The sequence below is a fragment of the Triturus cristatus genome, chromosome 8 (assembly GCF_964204655.1).
Source record: "Triturus cristatus chromosome 8, aTriCri1.1, whole genome shotgun sequence".
NCBI lineage: Eukaryota > Metazoa > Chordata > Amphibia > Caudata > Salamandridae > Triturus > Triturus cristatus.
In genome coordinates this window covers 624,967,295-624,986,123 of record NC_140591.1, presented here as the reverse complement: position 1 = coordinate 624,986,123, position 18,829 = coordinate 624,967,295, and positions in this window count along the sequence as shown.

The following is an 18,829-nucleotide window of genomic DNA, read 5'->3' as shown; positions in this document are numbered from 1 at the left end:
TTGTGATTTGGTGTAAATCTGTTCAGTAGTTGTGGGGAAATTTAAAGTAATTTCCAGTTTTATATCTAGGGACACTCAGGATCCACGAACCCTCCGATCTTATGCTGAGATCTGATTAGCTGCCAACTCCAAACCAGGAAGTGTTGGCAGCTAGCGATTGCTGAGAAGACTTTGGAGGCCACGTCCCCTCTCTCCACCACTCTGCAATCTCCTGGCACACTGCTGGTTGAGGGATGAAGTATTTTTGGCTCTAGAATGTCCTTGGGGGCCAACAAGCCCTCCAGTTACCTCCAGTAAGTTCCACACAGTAGAATTGCTTAGAGGTCTTCAGGGGCTATGCCCCCTTTCTCCATCACTCTTCAAAGGCATCTCCTGACACACTGCTAGTTGGGGGATGAAGTCCTCTTGCATGCTGAGAGATCTTGGGGCCCAGAAGCCCTTTTTGGGTGGGGAGGTTCTATAGCTCAAACTAGACCCGAAGGTATCAGAGCACTTTACATGAGCACCAGTTGCAGCACGGACGGGCACATTTTTTTTTGTTAGGTATGGAGAGATTAAGAGATTTTCCCAGAATCAAAAGGTGTTGAGCGTCCCTGCCGGGACTCATACTCGGTCCCCCAGCTTTAACTTCAACCATCCTAGCTGTTAGGGCACATCCGCTCCCCTCTGTTACCTCCAATAAGTCCAACACAGTAGGATTCCTGCGAGTTGCTTGGAAGCTCTGCCCCTTTCCCTACCACTCTGCAAACGTGACAAGTAGTTAAAAAAAAAAAGAAATTCACTTAATAAACCAAAGGTTACAAGGAAGTTATAGTTAGGAAATAGAATTTAAAAAAAATAGAAATTCACTTAAAAAATAGTTACCTCAGGTTACTATAAGTGTAGAATTTCACTGGTTTTGTACAAGTGAAATCTGAGCCTAAATATAACACCCCTGTAACCTTTGGTTATTTTCAGTGAATTTCTAAGGTTTTTTAAATTCTATTTCTTAACAATAACGACCATGAAACCTTCGACTTTTTAAGTGCATATGGATACATATCAGTCCCAACTTGTGATATCAAACAGATTCTGAGCTCGAGGGTATAGCCAAGAGGTATTAGAAGGGGCAAGAATAGTAGCACATTGTAAGACTAGAAAACTATTGCTCTTTTCTGATAAGAGTAGAGTAGCGCAAAGTGAGCATGTGATCCACCTGATTACAGATTTTAGTACAAACATCAGGAACTTAAGCAAATCTTTCAAAACAATTAGCACCTACTTCAAAGTGACCATGTGATAGACCCAGATTTACAGGACAGGCTCCTCGTTGCATTTCGCCAAACCAAATCTATGCATGAACAGCTGGTGGTGGGCAGTCCGGAAATACAACGACAAGGGAGTTGGAATGATGGAAGTGGGAGCTTCAAGAAATGCCATAGTTGTAAGGCCTGTAGTCATGAGGTCAACACCATACAGGTTTGCTTACCTTTTTCTGACAAACTCTCTAATAATTAAGAAATTGTTGCATTGCAGCAGTGAATTTGCTCTTTATGCTTTGAAATGTACATGTTTGAAGTTGTATATAGGCAGCATTATTCTTAAAGTACTTTTTTGCATTTTGCAAACACATTGGAGCTGTCAGAAATAAAGATCAGTCTTACCCTGTAGCACACCACTTCTAAGAGGTACATGAAAGCAGGGTGGGTGATCTCTCTTACTTTGTTGTGACAGCTTGAATCAAGGTACATCCTTCGGCTAAATACGAAAGTCCCTGTGGGTTTGAATATTGAAGATGTATTTGTATATCTATAAAGGATTGAATGATGGAATTGCGGCAAGAAAGAATTCAACTCAGCTCATGTAGGAATGTTGGATGTATATATTTATTTGCATGGATTGATTTTATCACCAGAAAGTGAAGACATTTTGAACTTTTAATGTTTTTAGGTATAGCCATAGTTTATCCATGGGTGGGGAGCTTTGTTAATTCCATCTCCCATTAAATGTGCATTAGGCGTTGTAGCAAACCCATGGGCAGTAAGTACATCATGAGTTGTACGGTAAGGCCATGAACGTGAACATTGCGTTCCGAGAGGGTTTGCTCACTTAGGCTGAATCCCAGTCACAAAGATGAGAACGGTGCTTTGAGGTTGCTCCCTTCTTTTCTCTTTGTTCTTAATTCTTAAATTTTACATTTCCGATTTAAATTTTTTGAAATGTGAGCATTTTGATGTTTACATGGATCTTATGCACTGAGCTGTTTTGCACACAACCATGGTTTTGCACATAGCACCATGCACTTAGAGCTTGATAGTACTTTTGGCACTAGTCTAAAAATATTTGGTAGACATTTGCACTTGAACGCAGATTATGTTTAGTAACAATAGCTGCCAGCTATTGCTTTTTTTATCATGATTATTAATGATTGTGACATTTAAATATTGGTTTGCTCAATGAAGGATGAATTATTAAAAGTATACAATATTTATCTTGGACAGAGGTGGGATTTATGAGGACGTTGAATCCTGGTGTTTGTAAGCAGTATTATTTTTGTGCACATGTCACTTTAACCCCTTCAGTGCCACCCCCTTTCCCCCTCCTGTGCCGGGCGTTGCACTAGTGGGTGGGGTTAATGACGAGATAGTCTCGTCATGGGCACAGCGCAACCGTGCTCCATGACGAGACTATCTCGTCATGGGCACTGAAGAGGTTAATTAATGTCTTTCTAAGAATTGTTTGAAAATAACATGAGGTATAAAAGAGCAAAAATGGCGACTGAGAGTTGTGGGAAAGGCTGTTGGACCTCCAAATGCATCACCTGAGCTTGCCAAAATAAACAGATGCATCTCGTGAACAAGAGTGTGCTGGACATTGGTTTGTATTGTGACACTCTTCAAGTGATATGAGGCTTTGAGTGACACAGTAAAAAGCATGGGTCAGTGTGGGAAACTTGGATTGTGTTGCAGTACCCTCTCACTTTTTGCCTAGATTTTGATGCAACTTTGACTGAGATGCACTGGGACCCTGCTAACCAGATTCCCAGTCCCAGTGTTCTTTCCTAAAATTGTTCCACAATTGGAACAACTTTAGCCCTGTTGCAAGTCCCTAATTAATGGTAACTTTGGTACCTAGGACATTGGAATTGAAGAGGGTCCATTAGAGCTGCAACATGTATTGTGCCACCCTAGGGACCCTTCACCAAGATCATGCACACTTCCAGCGCAGGCTGCGTGTCTTGGTGCAGAGAAAACTGAAGAGTCGACATGGCACACATCTTGTGTTTGTTTGGTTCACACATCCCAATGTGCCATGCCCACAGACCCTGCATGAGATATAGGTATGCCACCCCTACAGTAGGCCTTATAGCCCTAAGGTGGGTACACTGTATCCCATGTGTGGACATAGCTGCATGAGTGGATATGCCCCTACATTCTCCAAGTGCATTCTTGGAAACTGTAAGTGCACAGGGAATCTATAAAGAGACCATGGACTGGAAACTTGTCAATAAGAGTTCCCCAATGGTATGCATTTACTGTACCCACAGATGTTTGGTACCAAACATCTTGCCTTAATAAATCTTCACTGATGCCAGTGTTGGGTTTATTAATGAATGCATACAGAGGACATGTTAGAGGTGCCCCCTGGACACCTATTAACTGCTAGTGGGGTTACGGACTGGTCTCAGCCAGTCTGCCACGACTAGATATGTTTTTGGCTTCCTGGGGTGAGAGCCTTCACTCTCAGTGGCCTGTAACAAAACCTGCTCTGAGCAGGGGTGTTTCGCACCTCCTCCTTTCCGGATCTGCCGTCCAAAGCGGGAAGCTTCAAAGGACATGTTACCTTTGAAATGCGACCCAGGCCTCCCAGTTAGTGGAGAATGCCAATCCCCCTGTCCTGACCCCACTTCTGGTCGGAGTATAGGCAGGAAAATGACAAAGATTAGGAGGTGCATGAAAGCAGGGTGGATGATTTCTCTTACTTTGCTGGGACAGCTTGAATCAAGGTGCATCCTTAGGCTAAATACGAAGTCCCTGTGGGTTTGAATATTGAAGATGTATTTGTACATCTGTTAAGGATTGGATGATGGAATTGTGGCATGAAAGAATTCAACTCAGCCCATGTAGGAATGTTGGATGTATATATTTATTTGTATGAATTGATTTTATCACCAAGATCATGTGAACAATTTACAATGTTTTTATTTTGAGAAAGTGAAGACATTATGAACTTTTAGTGTTTTTAGGTATAGCCATAGTTTTTCCATGGGTGGGGAGCTTTGTTAATTCCATCTCCCATTAAATGTGCATTAGGGGGTGTAGCAAACCCATGGGCAATAAGTACATCTTGAGTTGTACGGTAAAGCCATAAATGTGAACATTGCATTCCGAGAGGGTTTGCTCACTTAGGCTGAATCACAGTCACAAAGATGAGGACGGTGCTTTGAGGTTGCTCCCTTCTTTTCTCTTTTTTCTTAATTCTTAAATTTTACATTTCAGATTTAAAATTTTTGAAATGTAAGAATTTGATGTTTACATGACTCTTATGCACTGAGCTGTTTTGCACACAACCATGGTTTTGCACATAGCACCATGCACTTAGATCTTGATAGTACTTTTTGCACTAGCCTAAAAATATTTGGTAGACATTTGCACTTTAAGGCAGATTATGTTTAGTAATAATAGCTGCCAGCTATTGGTCTTTTTTCATCATGATTTTTAATGATTATGAAATTTAAATATTGGTTTGCTCAATGAAGGATGAATTATTAAAAGTATACAATATTTATCTTGGGCAGGGGTGGGATTTACGAGGACGGTGAATCCTGGTGTTTGTAAGCAATATTATTTCTGTGCACATGTCACTTTAATGAATGTCTTTCTAAGAATTGTTTGAAACAAACATGGGGTATAAAAGAGCAAAAATGGTGACTGAGAGTTGTGAGAAAGGCTGTTGGACCTCCAAAATGCATCACCTGAGCTTGCCAAAATAAACAGATGCATCTCATGAATAAGAGTGTGCTGGACATTGGTTTGTATTTTGACACTCTTCAAGTGATATGGGGCTTTGAGTGGCACAGTAAAAAGCATGGGTCAGTGTGGAAAACTCGGATTTAGTTGCAGTGCCCTCTCACTTTTTGCCTAGTTTTTGATGCAACTTTGACTGAGATGCACTGGGACCCTGCTAACCAGATTCCCAGTCACAGTGTTCTTTCCTAAAATTGTTCCACAATTGGAACAACTTTAGCCCTGTTGCAAGTCCCTAATAAATGGTACCTCTAGCACCTAAGACATTGGAATTGAAGAGGGTCCATTAGGGCTCCAACATGTATTGTGCCACCCTAGGGACCCTTCACCTAGATCATGCACACTGCCAGTGCAGCCTACGTGTCTTGGAGCAGAGAAAACTGAAGAGTCGACATGGCACACATCTTGTGTTTGCTTTGTTCACCCATCCCAATGTGCCATGCCCACAGACCCTGCATGAGATATAGGTATGCCACCCCTACAGTAGGCCTTATAGCCGTAAGGTGGGTACACTGTATCCCATGTGTGGACATAGCTGCCTGAGTGGATATGACCCTACATTCTCCAAGTGCATTCTTGGAAACTGTAAGTGCACAGGGAATCTATAAAGAGACCATGGGTTGAAAACTTGTCAATAAGAGTTCCCCATCTCTAGTATGCATTTACTGTACCCACAGATCTATGGTACCAAACATCTTACCTTAATAAATCCTCACTGAGGCCATGGGAAAGTAAGTAATCTCTTGGAATATTCTATCCTGGGTGTGAAGCCATCTATAGTAAATGGGGTCATTCTAAAGGTTTTTTTGGTCCTAAAATGCACATGCTTCTGCAGAAGGGCTGATGTATTGTGCATTATTCCTCCACTGATCATTGGGACACATGTAATGTGTTTAAGGGAAATATATTGCCCACTTTTAAATGATGTCCTATACCACTTAATATGACTACCTCGAATTGCATTGTCATATTCTTGGTGAAGATTTTTACAGCTAGATCGGATCAAGAAACTATCATTCATTTCTTCTCTCCCTCTACTAGACTATCCTAAACTATTAAATCATGTATCATAAAAGGAGGATTTGAGTTTCAAGGTTTTGACGCAAAATAAACATAGTATGTGACAAGCTCCACACTTTAGAAACACACTGTCTCACAAAGACACTATCACTTGTAATGTAGGCATCCATTCTACTTGCTGGTAAAGGTGTCTTCAAATCATCAGCCCCAATTTCTGCTCAGCCAAACCTTTGTTCATCCACAAGTTATATTAAATTCTAAGCACCAAGCTTATTTGTGTTACACCACTCCTATTACACCTGAAAAATATCACATAGACATAGAGTAGCAAAGAGATACATTGTCACAAAGCACAATCTCTTTTCTTACCCTTTCACATTCAGTGTTGGTGGCTCCTTTACAGCTGCATCTTTTCCGAGACTGCAGCCTCAGTTACCTAGAAGCTACAGTTCGGATTTAGAATCTTTTCTAGAAGTTGGATCTCCTCCAGCCGGGCAAACTGGTAAGTTGAGGCCAACCAGAGATTCAATGTTGATTGCAGACGATTTGACTGTGACTCCGGTCTCTGTTGGTTCTCTAAGAAGAAAACTGGCCACAAGTTTATAAGTTCCACTTTTTGCAGTTTGAACAGGAGTACTCTCTAACACCAGCCAAGGGTCCAAGACCTGGGAGGCACCACTTGGGGGTTAGGACTCTCTCCAGCAGAGGCCTGCAGCAGGGTCCAGGGCAGGTCCTGTTGAAACTGTTAAGCTGTGAAGTTTCATAATGAGAGGCTCTAGAACCTTCTTCTGCCCCAGTAGGTCAAAAGGGAGATCATAGAATTAACCCTTGAAGTCACTTTTTGGGTCCTGGGTTCAAGGCAATCCCGCCCAATCTTCCTTCTTGTTCTTCAGATGGTAGGACACTACTTCTTCTGATTTTTCACGGGCACAGGAGTGTTTTGAGGAGAGGTCTGTGGGGTCCACATTTATGCCAAGTGCCAGCCTGTAGGTGGAGAAAAAACCTTTGTCCTCCCCTTAAACCGGTTTTAGTCAGTTTCTCCCCTCCCTTGGTGGTTGGAATTACCCTGACTAGAGAGACAAATGAGAGGCAGGCCTAGGAGTGGGCTTCATCTGCCAGTGACAGGGTAGGCATCTTATGAATCTCATGAAGGTGCTGGGAATAGCCCCAGACAGGAGTACCCTCAACCACACCCCACCCAGGACCCTTTTTCAACTGTCTGGGAGGAAAACACACCTGAAAACAGTGGAGCCATCAGAGTCAGGTGAATGCTTTTAGTTTTAGACAGGACAATTACAACTTTCTAAAAATGTAAATTCCAAACAAGTAATATAAAATCCAACCTGTCCATGATTCTAAATTAATAATAAAATGAGTCCTTGTAATATTTTTCTAATTATTTCCAAACTGAATTTGGCACTTATTGAATATGATATTGTAAACCAGTCTTAACCTATGGGAGAGTCAGCCTTTTCACAGTGAAAAACAGTTTTTTCACTGCCAGAACATGTAACACATTAAATATACCTGTCATACTTTTAACTGTGATGCTCCCTGTCGAAAGGCATTAAAGGCTTACCTTAGGAGTGTCTTATAAGAATTAAAAAGGAAGGTTTAGGCCAGGCTTAAGGGTTATTATGCCAGGCCAAAATAGCAGTTTTAAAGCTACCCAGCTAGGCCGCAATGGTAGGCCTGGAGACATGTTTTGTTATAATAGTGATTTACAAGTAAATTAAATGTGTCAATCAGTAGTATACCAATTTAAATATGTTTAAAAGGGAGCACAAGCACTTTAGAGTTGTACAGCAGTCATCATATCTAGACTTAAAATGGGAAGGTGCAGGGTTTACAAAATATGTTGGTTCTCCACCTGTCATTCCTGGGTAACAATCATTTTGTTTCTTAGCTACATGACATAGTAAATACGTCTTTCAAGAATCAAAAGCATGTTTTTGCTTGGGGTTTTAAGGGATCTGAATTCTCACGATCATCCAGAAAATCTCAGTTTAAAATATGTCATGGTGCTGCTGCTATGCTTCCTCATGCAGGAGCAAATCACTTCTGAGAAAATAATTGTTGTCAATCTTCCATGATAGCTTCTGACCCACAAGTTGACTCGTAGGTCCTAGCAATTTTTTCTGTGCATGGTCCACCCAGTGGAAGGCAAAATACTTACGTTTCTTTATTAGTTGCAAAGTCTAATTTCATATTATTTGGTTCTGTGGATTGCTCAGGAAGGATACAGGATCAAATTTCCCTATCTAAAAACCAGATTCTGGTCTGTTAGGATCCCCTGGACATGATCAATAGAATGGCAAGCAGCTCTCCAGGAGGAAATGTATTCATTGTTGGGCAAAAAAAAGCCATTGCTCCAGTGCCTCAGGATAAGGGTCTGGGAGTGTACTTCGTTGCTTTCCTGGTTCTGAAGATCTTGAGAAGATTCAAACCTGTTATCAGTCTGAAGGGAGAATGTCAATTTATACAGACAATTCACTTCAACATGGACATACTGCTCAACATTACTGCACAATATCATTCTATTGATTCTGCTGGGAGAGTCTCTTGATCTGGGAAATGCATATTTTCAAATTTCAATGTGGCCAGCTCACTGGAAATTTCTACAGTTCATGGTCATTATGATTCCATTTTGGGTTCCAGGTGCTCTCATTTGGACTAAAATCTGCTCTGATAGACTTCTCCAAGGTCTTTGATTGATGACAAGAACATTAGTCTCCTCCTATAGCTGGCAAACTTGTTGGTCCATGCTCAGAGCAGATTGAAGATATTAGCCCATGTGCACACCATTTTCCAGTTGCTGAATTCCTTGGGATTCCTGATCAACCCATCCAAGTCTAGATTGACACCCACTTAGGATTTATTGGAACTCTATTTAAGAGGGATGGGGCCCCTGCCTGTGGATCATGCCAGTTGCATCCATGCTGATGTATCACAAACAAAATGCTTTTGTGGAAGAAAAATTCGGTTTCCAGCGTAAAGTGTCTATGCACTGCTGTTCTTGTTGCCTTTTACTATAGGCCTCCTTGGTGTTTGTTATTCTTTGGGCCCTATTACGCCTGTGTCCAATGTCAGACACATCTTACATTGGTAGGACCTGTTGGATTGATAGTAATATTCCAGTACTTAAGGACATTGTGTAAGACATGCGTCCATGGCTGGTCCATTCCACCTCGAGAGAGGGTTTCCACTTCAGCCTCTGTCTACAGTATGTTGATAATGACGCCTCAAAATAAGTTTGACGTATAACACTGTGGTTTCTATCAGTCCAGGAGCTTTGTGAGTAAGAGAATGAGGAACAGTTCTCAAATGTAAGGAGTTAAATGCTGTCCTTCAAGTTCTCTTGTCTTTGAGAGTTCTTTCATAGGCAAAGGAATTCTAAGGAAATAGATAAGACTATGATCAACGTTAATCTGAATTACCTGGGAGCAACTAGGAGCACAGAACTTTTAGGAGTGGCCTTCTAGAAAGAGTTCTGGGCAGATAAACTCTTTCTCTAAGAGGAGTCCACATAAGGTAGGCAGACAATCTTCAAGTGGATTTGTTAAATGGAGTATTCCACTTGTCTCAAAATCATTGTCATTTCTCAGAAGATATTTTCTCAGGTGTGTGTCAGGCTTTAGCAATGTGAAAGATCTGGTTGTGGATACACACATCTCTCTCCTATTAAAGTTTTACTCTAGGTACCAGGTAGGTAGGTAATGAGGAGTGGATGCTCTGAAATGTCAGGTGCCGAGAGGTCTCCTGTTTGCCTTTCAGGTACTTCCAATAATCCCCATCACTTTTGACCTCCAAATTCATGATGCACACTCCTTCTGCAGATATGCGTCAAACCAAAATTGATAGGTTGAGTAGTCAATGTCACTATCCCCTCTTTTTCTTAATCACCTCTCCAGTAAATATTCACTCTTTAGAGAATGTGATTATGTGGAGGTGATTGACAGGAGCAGGCTGAGAATGATTGGCTCTTAAACTGATGTTGATTGCTTTATTCAAGCTTCTAGATGTCTGAAAACTAGAAAGACCTAAAAACATCAGGGAGATTCCTTTTAAGGTGTGATTCGGGGTCAAATTTGTGGCTTCTTAGAAAAGTGATTCTGAGTTAATTGTACAGCTTCTAAAAGATGGCGTTGAGTTGGGAATGTTGGCAGCTATTGGCATGCTTCAAGGGGCTGTCATAGAGCTGTTAGAGAACCTCTGGGAGTTTTACGGACTATTGAATCCTTGATGCTGAACTTCTTAAAGGTTTCTTGTTGGCTAGTCCTCCAGTTAAGAAAGGTGCTCTCCTTTGGGATTTGCACCAGATGTTTCTGTGCTATAAGCCACTTCCTTTGAATCCTTGCAAGACGTTTCTCTGAAGTTGTTGTTTTCGAAGAGCTTTGTGAAGCACATAGGCTCCGAGAACTAGGGGCCACAGTTATTCAGGATCATAGTTGGCTCATGTATTCCAGAGAGATTCAGAAGTGGTTTTTCCTGTGTTTCACCAAGATCTAGAGTCTGAAGGAGAAGAAGCATTAAACATTAGATTAGGTTCATGTTGCTGTTTCCAATTATTTGGATTGCACTTCTTTTTGTCAGTTTGACAATTTTGTGAGCCTTGACTAAGCTTATCAGGGGTTTTGATGCTCATCCCGAACCCTGAGTCACTGAATCTAAACTGTCGTCTCCTTGCCATACTATGGGGCATATTTGCAACGGGATTCCATCACCAGAACATCACTTTTTTTGACGTTCCAGTGGCGCAATGCCCTGCACCATATTTCCAAGCGGTTTTAAAGCTGCTTTGTAAATATCGTCCCTTTTCACAGAGGTATCTGCATAAAAGTGCCGTGCAAAGGGTGTTACTGTGGGCATTGCAAGGCAACACCCATTGCTTTTTGATGCTGCCCCAGATTTACAAGAATCTGTAAATCTGAGGCAATGCCAAAAACTAACGCCATGCAAAAGCAGGTGTTAGACTGGTGCAATGAGGAGAAATGCTTTTATTTCTCCTAATTTTTGCTCTTTCTTTGTGTGCCGCAAATGCAGCACACAAAGAGAGAGCAAACACCCTTTAAAGATTGTTTATGTACAGGAAGGCTTCGCTTCCTGCACATAAACATTTCTTCCCTGCAACCAAAACTCCCTTGCACCCTTGCACTATGGTGTAAGGGTGCCTGTGTTCCAGGAAATCATCCATTCAATGCAGTCACCCTTGCAGTATGGCGCAAAGGTGTCTGTTTTGGCGTTAGGCAGCTATTTTTTGCGCCAGAGCAGAAGAAAAAACAAGGGTGCGCTGTATTCTTGTGAATACGGTGCATCCCTCTGTTTTTTAAATGACGCAGAGCGGCACTTCAATATTTGCCGCAGCGCTGCACTATTTCCTTGTGAATATACCCCTTAATCTCTGGTAGGGGTCTAACGAGCTCAATTTAAGGATGTTCCCCCAGAGTCATGAGTAATTCCTGGTTAGCTTTGCAGAGTGTTAGTATCAGTGACATTTGTATTAAAGTTGTGAATTAAAGTGCACAGTGCACTTTACTTTCTTCTGCACTTCTGAAACTACTGGGAAGGCTGAAGCACGTTCTCATAAATAAAGAATGGGGAAAGGGAAGAAAGATGAAGAGATAATGTCTACATTTCAATTCATTTGTAAACTGTGGGGCAGATTTACAAGCCCCTTGCGCCTCTTTGCGCCGCCATTGCGTCACTTTTTTTGACTCAACGGTGGCGGAAACAATGCGCCCTATTTTTAACGTGATGCATCTAGGGAGATGCGTCATGTTGTAAAGCCCTGCGCCACATTATACCTGCGTCAGGTATAATGTATGCAGGGGGGCGTTCCTACGCAGGAAAGCCTCGTAAAAGTGACACAGTGAAATCTACAAGATTTCACTGCGTCACTTTTAGGACGCCACTGTGTCAAAACCTTATGCCTGCTTCAAGCAGGCGTAAGGAGTGACGCAGTGTAGTAGGAATAGGCCACAAAATGCATTGCTGGAGTTGCGTCGTGCTTGCGACACCACTCCAGCAATGCGTGACTTGTGCCCCAACAGATGCGTCAGAATTTCTGACGCATCCGTCAATTCTTCCGCCATGGTGCGCCGTATTGTAAATACGGCACATCCATGGTGGCGCAAGCATTTGTCCGGGTGGCGCAAGGAAAGTGACGCATCTCAAGAGATGCGTCACTTTGTTGTAAATCTGCCCCTGTATATGTTTCTACACCCAGTTGCCTTCCTGTGGAGCAAACACCACTCTATCTGTAAAGGTAAGGGCAGTGATTTGTAATTTAATCAGAAGATAGGATAAAAAAATGTCGGTAGTATTGCTGCTAATTTCACATTTGGCGACCATCCCGGCAAATGCAGCTGCGGAGAACAAATCAAAAGAGTGCAGTTGCAGACAAATTTGAAGTAAAAAACACAACGAGGGCCAATTCTTTTAAAAATGCAGCCCATTTGACCAATTAATTTACACGTTTTTCTCGTCCATAAAAAACAAGCATTCTAACTCCGGGGCATTCGAAGCATCTTGCACTTACATAAGGCTTCTGGCGCGCGTTTGGCTAATACGGGACATTAGCATGCACAGGAATCTTAGCAATTAGACAGATAAACAAGACGCTTAGGACAACAGTAATTATAAGGGTAAACACATCTACAACATCAAGCCTGAAAAAGCACATAAGGAAAACAAAGCACGCTACCATTGAGTTGCTTTGTACACAGCCTTAGCAGCGTGTTTATTACCTTCTCGGCGCATTGACTGCTTTCGGAACCTTAGACGAGAGGAGATTGCATACCTAATGAATGCAAGGATGTGTGAAGCATGCAAATATATATTTGCACCTTAGAGCCATTTAGAACGGGATTGAAGACATATGTGAATGTAAATCACTGTGATCAGATTGTACTTGCAGGCACGGGGCCAGACAGATGTTCAAGATTGTCTTATAAATCGCTGCACATTCAGGCCCCAGGACAATGGCACGAGAAGGTCACCTTTCCGTCAAACTCGATCTTAACCAATCATCCTGGGGTTCTATGGGAATCCAATCAGCAAGACAGCACCCTGACCTGCAATGTCAAGCCATCGGCATAAAAACCCGCCAGCATAGACAGAAACATCCCAGGGAAATGATATTGGTTATTGCACGACATTAGGAAAGCATGAATTCTGGTAAATCACAGTTATCCATTAATTACGATTTTTTAACCATGTTCTTTAAAAGTAATTGTGTGCACATGTAAATGCTGCATTCTATGCAGTAGCATAGACATATGCAAAAATGCATTGTCAAAATGCAATGGAGAATATAAAACAATCATATGGATGAAAATCAATATTTCATCGGTGGTCTCTGCTGCAGTTTAAAAACACAACAATCATTGGCAATGCCATTAGGTCTGGCTTCTGATTAAAAGTGACTTTGGTCTCATTGATGATTTTAGGTACTCAGTAGGTCTACATATATATGCACACTAGTACTCATCTTTCCATTTATGCATCCATTCATCAATTCACTGATTTATTCTTGCATTCACCCTCTGCTACAATCGCAATAAAACACACACAAACTCACATATGCACGCTAATTTAAAAGAATACAAGTAGAAAAAAGAAACCATGCTGCCATCTAAATACAGAGGGCATATGCTTTTAATATCAAAACTAAACAATGCTGTGGGTGTCCATCTTGTAAAGGTATTGTATTAAATCTATTGTTATAAAGTTTAAGCAAGGATGACACATTTAAAACCAACGTGTTGGCCATATTTGATTGGTAAAACATGGAAAGACTATGGACAACCACATTCCATAATGGTCTACTGGTTTAGAGCAAGTGGTCAGGTGGGATGTGGCGCACTGCACTTGGCATGGCGGTTTGCTGAATTCATTTTTGCTGGCATTAGGACTCGTGGGCCTGCAGCACTTATTGTGCCACCCACTAAAGTAGCCTTTTGAAACATGTCTCAGGCCTGCTGCTGCAGCCTGTTTTTCAGTTTTAAACTGCCAATTAGACCTGGTAAAATAAACATTTTGCCAAGCCTAATCCTTCCTTTTTAATACTTACTAGTCACTCTAAAGATTAGCTTTAAAGGCTCATAGGGCAGGGTGCACTGAATTTAAAAAGTAGGGCGATCACTTAAGTTTTACATGTTGAGGTAGTGAAAAACTTCTGAAGCCGTTTTTCACTACTGTAATGTATATCTCTACAAATAACGAACTTAGGGTTACCATATTATATGTATCTATATGGTGTTTACAATCAAATGATTGAAATGTAAAATCCTCTTGAATGTTAAAGTCGGATTTGAAGTGACAGGACTGAAAATGCCACTTCTAGAAAGTTGTAATTTTCTTGTCCCAACCAATCGTGCCTGTTGCAAGTGTCCTGGGTCAATTGACTGTGATTGGCTCTGCTGTTGGCATTTGTGTATTTATTCCAGACAGTGACACAAAAGGGGTCTAGGGGTGGGTAGGATGGGCCATCCTGCCAGGATGGCGGGGGTGGAACTGTGCCTTGCCCCACTTACACTTCAAAAGGCTTGCCTCCAACACACACGAAGGAACCTGACACTAGTATTTTTTTTACCCCAGACTTTTTAGAGCCTCAACAGGGAGGGTGCAAAACTTTCCAAAAGCAGACGAGGGAATAAAATAGGGAATCCCCCGACTTCAAAAGTCTGGAACCAGGTATAAATATTGGATCTCTAGAGCCACTCATCTGTACATTTCTGGATCTCTGGACATTACAGAAGAAGGACTGCCTTGCTCCCCAGATGACTGCCTTGCTGCTTGAAGCCTGTCTTGCTCCCCTGGGGACTGTCCTGCTGCTACCAGAGGACAGCCCTGCTGCTTGAGGACTGCCTTGACCCCCCCAGAGAGCTGCCTTTCTGCTTGAGGACTGCCCCGCAATCTGAGAAGGAACCTGCTCCCTTCATCCCAGGCTAACCTGAGTGACTCCAAGGGTCAGATGGCTAACCTTCTGTCTGAGCTTCAGGGGCACAACATGCTCCAGAGGCCTCTCTGCAATTGCCCAGCTGACCTTCAGCATTGGACCTGCCTAGGCCTGCAGCTGGACCTGCCTGATCTCTGCTCAGCTCAGCTGTAGTGACTTCCTAATTCCCAAGAGGTGCCTCCTCAGGTCCTGGACCATTGTCAAGCATCATTTGAGCTTCTCCTGTTACAAACGTTGAAATAATGAAGTTTGGAGCCCTTCACGACTGCAAACGGGCCAGTTTGCACAGAGTCTTTGCCGGGCGCTATGACCACCAAAGCGAAGCTCTGGTGAACCCGACTCTTCGTGCTACAGCAACCACCAACTATGCCGACAATGCGAGATCTAAACCTCAAGCTACAGCAGTGACAGCCCGCTGTTACCGCCAACTGCAGCAACAGCAATCTGCAACGCCCAACTAGTTCTTCGCACAAAAGCGATGACCTTCCGCAATGCAAGGCCTGCTCTTTGCGCTACAGCAATAACCATCCACAATGTTTTCCCTGCTCCTCACTGCCTCCTTCACTGCAACAGAACTGATCACACTGGACTTAGAGAAGGTAACTTTTTCAGCACGACTGACGCTGTCGGCCCAAACTTGGGATTTCCCCGGCTCTAGCATGACCAGATGACCACGAGCATAGCTTTGTGCTATTAAATGCTAAATTGACCTAAAACGTCAAAATTGAATGTCCCTGGTTCTGCTGATAGGATTTGTGTCTTTATTGTATAGTTTTTTTATTTAAAACGTACTCTATTTTTCTAAATTGGATTGGGATTTTTCTTGTGTTGTGTGTTCATTTTATTACTGTTTGCATGCTGCATACTTTACACATAACCTCTAAGTTAAACCTGACTGCTTTTATGTCAAGCCACCAGAGGGTTAAGCATGGGTCGATTTAGTGACTTCTTGTGGTTCACCCTGCACAGAAATATGGTTGTTTCTTAGTGGGGTGTCTAGACCTCTCAACCAAAAGCCTGATTTCCTACAACCGTCAGACAGACTAATTGCACAAGAGAGCTTATCTAATGGTCCTCCTTGTGCCTATACAGATATATATTTATATATATGGATGCATGTATTATTTATTTATTCTTTTATTACAAGATCGTGATAGAGAGCTAAGAAGAGATCCTTAGAAGACTTATTTCAGTGCAAATCTTCTCTCCCTACAATTTGTCAGAAGCAGTAACCAACACCAAAATCATTCCCTACAAAAGTTATATGTGACATTTCATGTAACAAAATAACTATCCGTAGGACTTAATACAGAGAAATATCAAACTACCCTTAAATGTCTATTGACTTTAACATATGCTTTACACAACCAATATGGCAGGCCTACTGCCTTTATAATGCCTTTTCACTATAAACAATCAGGCCTATACCTGTTATCATTGTCTTCTCACCATAACCAACTCAGACTACTGAGCTGATTCATAAGCCTTTCGACAAACCAACCATCATGTATAGCATAATAAAATTAAAAATATGTAAATGTTGTCAAAACAATATAAATTCCCTATTAATAAAGCCTAATAAGGATTACCACAGTGCAATTATTCTATTCCCATGGTTTGCTAAGAAAGGGTCACTAACACCAAATCCCTAGCGTACTATAATAATCTGTGAAATGCCATGTAACAAAATTCCTGTCCACAGGCTTTAGGACAGTGCAATGAGAATCCACCCTTAAACGATTGTTACCTTTAATACAATGCTCCTCACAATAATTAAGCAAGGCCTACTTGCTTGGCCATAACTTTTCCTTATAAAGAGATCTCACCTAAGGAATCTGACATGTTTTCCCAGTAAACCGATAAGGCCTATTTTCAAGGCCAAAGGCCAATGGCTTGCCACTATATACAGCAGCCTACTGAGTGATAGCAGCCTACTGAAGTAAGCATAAGCTGGTAGCCCGATGTGATTTGACGGCGGTGGCGTGGTTAAGGAGATTAGATCCACTTACTTACTATGGGGGGACACACCACAGAGGAGGGTAGGGGGTGAGTGTGAGGAGGGGGAGATTGTAGTTTGTCTTTTGCTTGGTGACCCTAGCTCTTTCTATATGAGAGTGAGAGTGCTTCCTGAGTGTGTTTTCTGAAAGGGATGCCACAGCAACTGCCAGCTCTTTATGCCCACCAACACCCACGGCCCGCTCCCCTGCCTTCAGTTGCGCCTCAACTTCACCCACCTCTATACCACAGCTCCCTCATCTAACCTACCAACGCTCACCACACCCAAGCCTCTCAAGTGCATCCTCCTCAATGTATGATCCCTCCTCCAGCATGCCACAGAGATCTGGGACCTCCTCGATACCGCTTCGCCCGAAATCACCTTCCCGACAGAAACCTGGAAGAACCTTAAATAAGTCACACCATAGGGGACCCCTGAACTGATACCTAGGTAGGTGTGCAGGGGGATAACACTATAAAATCAACAAAACAAACCCAACAGCCTGAAAGCTATTTTTAATGTGGCAGAAACATCTCAACCATAGGTAAGGGATTTATATCACCTCATTCACAAAGGACTAAGACTCGTGTGCAATTAAAGACGCTTGTATATAGAAGAGTAAATATCATCTTTCATATTATTGGGATATATAGTGTCAGTTTATTGTACATATCCATCATACAAAATACATAGATATATCAGTGTACATCAGTTAATCATAAATAATCAATACAATTCATACACAAAGAAAAAGAATATATATATAGTGACACATCCCCCTACAAATCAAAATCATGCTTGATAATTGTTGTACATAATCAACCCCACACTCTCATAAATTCATTCAGCAGAGGGTCTTACATGCGCACTCTCACTCAAACACATGAAGAGGACAGGGACAACAAACCAACTGACCAAATACAAAATTCCGACAAATAACCTTAAATATCCAAAATACGCACAAAGAAAAGTGTTGATATACACTATTTCCTATACAATGCTGTGTTGATATCAATAAATAATGTTGTTGTTTCTTTCAAAATGTTATGCATATTTCTTTTTAAAAAACATGTTTGTTGTCCAGTCTTTGTTCAGATGGTGTGCCAACGCGCGTTTTGGTGAACGACCAACGGGATAAGGTCACACCTTCTTCAGGGCGCTTCAAGAATAGAAGTTAGGGGAGGCAAAAAAGAGGGAGTATCTAGAAATAATGCAATGCTTCCATAAATATAATGACTACATGAAAAAAACGAATTCTAAAATGCACACTAAAGCTCCAATGGGCTGCCCCTAACTTCTATTCTGAACAAAGACTGGACAATAAATATGTTTTAAAGAAAAAATATGCAAAAAAAGTTATATTTGACCAACACCCCCCTTGGGTGACCAACCCCCAGCTTTGTACTGCCTGTGCTCAATTACCTCGGACAGCCAATCCCCCACTGCGCATGTCCTTCAGTTGTTCACAACAAGGGTGGAGGGGTGTTGGGACAAAATTTTGAGTAAAAGATATTATTTTACAAAAAAATAATGTCAAGAATGTCAGGATGTCAAAAATGTCACTGACAAGAAAAAGAGAGGTAGGAATATTGTTTTTAGTTTTGTTTTTAACATTGTTGTAAAAAATATCGCTTTAGAAACTTTCGCTGTTTATACTGTTTGTAAGCATCATTTTGTGTGCTTTGTAACGTAATGTGTTTCATTTTGTATTGTTAATAATTATTTTTATTTGGGTTTGAATTAAGATAATTTATTCATTATAACATTTTTAAAATTTGTATTTGTAATTGTATTACTGTTTAAACATAATGTATATAGAATTTTTATAGTAGCAGAATGTTTGGTTTT